Genomic DNA, 7,296 nt, shown 5'->3' with positions numbered 1-7,296 from the left:
TCTGACTTTTTGAGGTGAGATAGATATTTAATTAATTTATATTGCTTACAATCTTTTCTGTATGCATGCATTTAAATCAGTTTTCTATGTCTAATAATTTCATTGGCTCTTCTGTAAATCTGTTTCAATTTACATTTGTTTTTATTATTTTTAAATCACATCTTTTATCTTTATATATATGGTTATTTTTGAGCACAGTACATTGTTTTTGACTGTCATACAGTTTATTCTAATGATTGTATAAATATTTTGAATCTATGGGGTATTTTGTTGTATATTCCCATAGAGGATTCACCTTTGCTTCTGTCAGACATTGGAATACAGATGTTAATATTATTTAATTCAATCAGAAATTTAATAAAATAAAGATACAAATCTGGACTTCAGTCTCTAGGAATATTTTAAAAAAATTTTTCTTTTATTTTAATTTTTAATTTTCCTTTTCCCCTTTCCTTTTCTTCACCTTACTCTCACAGTGTGTTGCTATGAAAGCTGAGTTTAAAGCATGAGATCTGATATCAGATTTTTATCTTAGGTTTATGATTCTTTCAAATTTCTCTAAATAGACATTCTAAGGCTCTTGCTGCTTTATTCAGAGTTGTCAGATACTGCTAATGCAAAAGCAATCCCTAATGTCAGGCTGACTTCTTCAGGTTTTGTTCTTCTTACATATCTTAGTCCCATCAACCTTTTTTTTTTTTTTTTTTTTTGCTGTTGGTTCACTGAATTTTACAGGACAATCTTTATATTTTTACAAAGCTTTTCTAGCTGTTCTCAGTAGAAGAGTTAGTCTGGACCAGCATGTTCACTATTACCAAATATATTTTTCACTGTTTTCAGTTTCCCTTTATTCCTCTACTTCCATATGCTATTATTCCCATAAATGAAGCACAGCCTTTATTTATTTAGTTATTTATTTTTATTATTATTATTATTATTAATTATTCAGAACTACTTTTGACAAATTATATCAGTTGTGGTTTATTCAGAAAATATTTTTGTATTATTTTTGATCTTGAAGAATATGTTGTTGTGTTTTGAATTCTCAGTTTCCAGTTATTTTCTTTAAACATTATCTTCTGATTTCTTTTGTTACTACCAAGAAGATTACTATCAATCTAATTTTTGCTTTCTTGAAGAAACTATCTCATCACTTTTGGAACAGTCTCAGATATTATATCTTTCACAATTGCTTCTTCTATTTTCTCTCCTATCCTCTTGGAGCTTGAATTGCATGTATGTTTGACCTTCCTTTTGTCTCTTTAAACCTTTTATACTTTTATGTATTTTCTTCATATGTTTTTCTGTGATTAATCTTTCACTGTAACCTATCTTCCACTATACTAATTCTCTTTTCAACTCTTTCTAACATGTAATTTTCTAACTTGTCTAACATGTAACAACTTTTGTTTGTTTTTTTCCTAACTCTAAAATCTTGAGACACTCTGACAGTCTATTTGTATTTTACACAATTTCTGCTGCTCCTTGTTCACATGATCTTTTTTCTTCTTTTTCTCATTTATTTTTTTTAATGTGTGATAGATCTTGTACTGTAAAATGTCCATGGGAATATATTGATGTATATGATGATATTATCTTTCTCCAGATGAGATATACATTTATATCTGCTAGATACAAATCAGCCTATTTCAGTTAGGTTTGAGTTTTCATATAAATGTTAGGATCAATTTTATTATTGTATTATTCTTTATTTGTTAGAATTCAGTTTTAGAGTATGGTATGAATTGAAGATGAGCTACAATCCCCTATGAGTATCTGAAATACCTTCAGTTTTCCATTACTTCAAGGGTGTAATCCTTCAGAGTATCTTCTTTGGTTCTGACTTCCAGTTCTTGTTGCCCTATCCCCACAGACTATCAAAAGTTTCATTTAGTCTTCATGCATCTAGGTTGCCTAACTTAAACTGGCAAAGCTCCAGATAATAACATTAGTTATAAATGTCAGGTTTAATAATGTCAACCTTTGTCTTTCTGTTATTTTGGCTTGGCAATCTTCAGCAGAAAGATGATAAAATTTATATAGTTTGTCAATATCCTAAATGGAATTTTTCCTTTATCAATTTTAATGCAAAATTTTATTTATTCAATCTCTTATCCATTTGATCATTTCTTTATTAATACAAAAACACCTTCCTGTGTGCTGCTTTTTATGTAGCATGGGGCCAGATGTTAGGAATTCTGAAATAAAATTTATGATCTCTTTCTCAACAATTTTAGAGTTTATTGTCATAGATAGAAATTACACAAAACGTTACCATATATTTTGATAAGTGTTATGCAAATGAAGACACAAAGAACAAAGAAAGAATTATGAAAATATTCTAAGTCACCCAGGGGCTGCTAAGGAATGCTTCCTTAAGGAGTTAGTTAGAATTGATGGTTGAATGACTAGGAGCTAGTCAGGTAAGTAAAAGCAAGGGAGAATTCATATGTGGTAGTTGATCAGAAAGAGGGAAGAGTAAGATTAGATACCAAGTTAAATCAAATGATAACTTTTTTATAAGGTGGGCTGAAGAGGCAGAGAATGCAACTCAATGGAACACTATGACATATGAAATGATTTAGATATTAATAATGAATACAGTATAGAGACATCAAGCAGTTTTGAGAGAGAAATGCCAAAGTCTGACTTTCATTTTAAAGCATAAATTTCAGAAGACCAACTGGTTTGTATAAAATTATTAGATTAGTGGTAGTGGCTCAGATTAAAACCACTGACATTGCATAATATTTAGGATGTGATTTAAAAATAATAAAAACAAATGTAAATTGAAACAGATTTACAGGAGAGCCAATGAAATGCAGACTAATTTGTGGCAGACTTGATAAAGGAAAAGTGGAAAAATGTCAAGAACGATTGTAGGCTTTCTTCATGGGTGAACGACATACTGTATGATTCAAATTGGATGGAGGATTTAGTGAAAGAAATAGGTTTGGAAAGTGTGGGAAAGAAGGTAATTTCAACCTTATTTCCAATGAACTATTGAGTATATGTTCATCTGGAGCTCAGAAAATCTTGTTTTGAATCATCTGGCTTAGCAATTTAAAGAAGCATAATTTGTTTCAAATGAAAATTAATATAAAATTACAAGAAACACTCATAATTTAGAAGTAGAAATAATTAGCCCAATTCCAGACCAGCCTAGTTTACAATTTGTTGTTTAGATATACAGATAATTGTCTGTGTAGACAGACATCAGGCTTTCCTTTCTTTTTCTTTGCTTTTTTCCTCTGTTCTTTTCCTCCTTTTTTCAACTCTCATTCTTTTTTTTTTTCTATTTTCTGTACATAATCAGAATTAAGAAAGCCAAAGATAAAATATGTCATGGAATCCTTATTATGTTAACTGATCTTGGAGAGCCATGGAGTAATAATGTTTTGAGCAAGCTTCATGGGAAAAAACTATACTTCCAAACTAAATGACTTCACTCAGGGTGTCCTTTGTTTTGGAAGTCTTTTGTTGCTTAAACTATTGTATTTACTTAAGCACAACATACACATTAGATTGTAATGGTTGAGATCTTGCAATATTGTTTTTATATTTCACATTTCCCTCATTCTCCATATATATATATTTTTAATTTAATTCTCTATGTAACATTCCATTAATGTTGTGCCCTCAAATGGTATATTGAGAGATAATGGTATCTTGTGATTATGCCATTCTTAGGTAAAATTTTAATTTATATTCTCAAATCCATTTTATCTAAATATTTCAGTGATATTGATCCTCTTATCAATGATGATGCCTTATCAATCCTTTAAATGATGTGAGGTATGGATACTGACCTACATACACTGATAAGAACATGTCTCTTGATACAAAAAGAAAACAAGAACAGTGACAGAAATAAAATTGGTGATTCAAAACTTCTATGAAACAAATGATGCTCAATTCATATTAGTTGTTGAGAAAAATCATTTACCAGTAAACTGTCAGTAACCATGAAACTACACATCATAGAAATGTTAATAGGCAATCTCTAAATCTGATAAATGTGTTTTAATTCCTGTAAGCAATTTTTTTTCTCAGTATTTTTAATTCCAGGCTTTCCTAGGCTTTATAGTTATCTGAAGGGCTTTTCATAGATAATACCAATAAATCCCCTTGAGGAACTGTGGAGAAATTTCAATTGTGTTGTTATGATGTTTTTACTATTCCAGTATCCCAGTGTGCATATGCTTCATGTTTTGCAGATCACACATTTCTAAAAAATAAAACCTGAAACATTCCATAACCTGGGGTTAATGCTTATAGTTATCATATCATTTATTTAATATTGACCTACTGGCTAGAATCGGTATGCATGCTGGCATAATTTTGATCATTTTAACTTGTAAATGAATACCTAAAGTTTAAAATTACATAATAATTTTTTTGTTAAGTGGGAATTTTAAGATAATTTTGAATGCTGGAGATAAAAACATGTCAAATAACACTATCTCTTTGCTGAATCAATTCATCACAACATGGTAACTTTAATGACAGAGGTAGTAATGGATCCCAGAATGTTACAGGAGCCTAGAGCATGGGATATAACATGGCTTAGGATGTCAGCAAATGTGAGCATGAAAAACCGATTTTAAAACTGCTATGTAGAAGGAAACACTTATTTCAAGGAAGAGAATAAAAATTATTAGAGAGAACAATTAATAGATGCAGAAAAGACCCTCAGATTCTGTATATTTATTGTGAACAGCGTGAGTTTGCCAAAGCTAAAACAATCATAATTTATACGAGTACTATAATTTTGCTACACATAACCAAGACAATAATTCCATGCTCTGCAAATGGTCCATTCTTTTGGAATTTTATGTTCAGCCTTTGGACACTAACATTTACTGACAAATAACAAACAGAGGAAAATATACAATTATTGAAAATATGTCATATGAGAAATAAAAAAAAAAAAACCACAGTGTGCTGACGTGATAAAATGGAAAGACTTGAGAATATATTATAGCTATCTTAAATATTACAATAGATTTTTTATTGACATATGAAAATGCAGCTTTTAATAACTTATCCAGGGCGAACTAGACACTGTTGTTACAAAAATACCATTTTTGACTCAGTGACTATTTTCTTAGATACAATTTGCACAGCGTAAACTACACACATCTTAAGTGTATGACTTGATGAGTTGTGACAAATATAAACACATTTATCAAGATATAGAATATTTTCCTCATACCAGAAAATTACTTCATGACCACTGTTAAACCACTGTTCTGATTTCTATCACCATAGGTGAGTTGGTATTTTTTCACTTGAATTTTATATTCAGTCATACAGTATGTACTATTTTGTGTTATCAATCTTTTTCACACAAGGTTATTCATTTTTTTATATCTGTGTAGCCTAAAATTATGTGAATATACAATTTTTGTTTATCATTTTGTTCTGGTTACCTATTTCTATAACTGTCACAAAATAATAAATATTACTTCTAATATGCAGAGGACTGACTGGGATCAGCTGGACAGTAATCACTCAGGGTTTCTCCTGCAATCACAGGTTGAAGCTGGGGCTGGTTTCCCCAGATGGCTCAGTCCCATGATTGTCAGTTGACCCTGGATGTTGGCTGGGTTATTAGCTGGGACTGTCAACCAGTGCCTACAGATAGCTTTTCCATGTAGTTTAGCTCAGCTTTCCCATATCATCATGACTACGTGCTGTAAGAGAGTGTATCAATAATGTTCTGAAAGGCTGAAGAGAAAGCTACAAGTCTTATGAAACAGCATCTGAAATCATGAAGTTTCACCACTGGTGTATTCCATCAGTCAATGCCAAATTACAAGAGCAACACAAATTCAAGAGAGGGGACAACATAAGGGAATGACTAACAGGAGGTGTAGTTAATTGGGCAGTCCTCTTTGGGGACAAACTACCACATCACTCCACTGCTAATTACCATGTGGGTTATTTTCAGTTTTTGCCTATTATTACTAAAGCTGCTAGGAAGATTATTATACATGTCTTTTGGGGGATGTATATTTTATTTCCCTTAGATACCTACCTAGAAGTGGATGGCATAGAGTAGGTGTAGTTATATTTACAAGAAATATCAAGCCAGCTTGATGAACACAGAGGCAGGCAAGAGGAGAAAACAAGATGTTTAGAGGAGAAAATCCAAGAATGCTGTTCAGTGTGGTTGTGACATTGAGGGACTGGGGATGAGTCAAGAGAAAATTCTGGAAATAAGCTGTTTAATACATTAAGGTGTTCAAATCTCATTATATGCAGACAATGAGGGACATTGAAAGGTTTTAAGTAAAGGTTTTAATGACACAGTTTCAAATTTTTGAAAAATCAGCTCTGGTCGAATTGTGGAAAATGGGATGAATTTATAAATAAAAGAAGATATTTTAGATCCCTGCAACAAGGTGGTGATGTCCATGGAGACAGAGAGATGTGGATGATTTGAGATATATTTGGGAAACCATATTGATAGGAGTTGTTTTTAGATTGGAAGCAATGAGTGAAGAAATGTCAGATTTGTGACTAGGGCAACAGGGGGATTAGGGGTGTGTCTCTGTGTGATGGAGAACACCATGGAGGACCTAGTATGGGAGTAAATAAATCAATTTAGTATTCGACCTGCTGAATTTCAGTTAAGTTTATGAGTAGACATTTCTTATAAGAAGTTAGATCCATGAATTTTGAGCTTATGTGAAATATCTGAGGTGGAAATGTACATTTGGGAATTAACAGCCTCAGGCTATGTTCAGACAGGAAGCATGTGGTGTGATAAGCTTGTAGTACTTAATAACTTATTCTTAGAGTTAGGCTTCCTGGATGTGAAACCTGGAGCATTTCATCCTAGATGAATACTCTTGGCCAAGTAATTCAACATTGTTTTGTCTCACTTATGTGTAAATGCAGATGATAGTATCTAACTTTTACAGTTATTGTAGATAGTTACATACAAAGGACATTGAAAATTCCCAAGTTCAAAGCAAGTGTTCTATGAACACTAGTTCTTACTATTGCTATTAACATTACTGTTATGGATAAAATGGCCAAAAGAAAATACTTGGTTATATAATATCATTTACAGAACAAGCATAGCAAGAGACACTCACAAAGGAGACTGAGTAAAAGCAAGAGAGGAATCCAGGGAGGGGAAAGAAAAAAGAAAAACAATCATAAATTAATTTAAGATGTATTACGTAAAAAAGAAAATAAAAAAGTTTATTCAAAATTGAGGAAATATTTTCACAGAACTAGAATAAAAAATCTCACAATTTGTATGGAAACACAAAAGACCCTAAA

Source organism: Lipotes vexillifer, unplaced genomic scaffold (assembly GCF_000442215.2).
Source record: "Lipotes vexillifer unplaced genomic scaffold, Lipotes_vexillifer_v1.1 scaffold1337, whole genome shotgun sequence".
Lineage (NCBI taxonomy): Eukaryota > Metazoa > Chordata > Mammalia > Artiodactyla > Lipotidae > Lipotes > Lipotes vexillifer.
The sequence above is the reverse complement of the archived record's forward strand: the minus strand, read 5'-3'. Positions refer to the sequence as shown.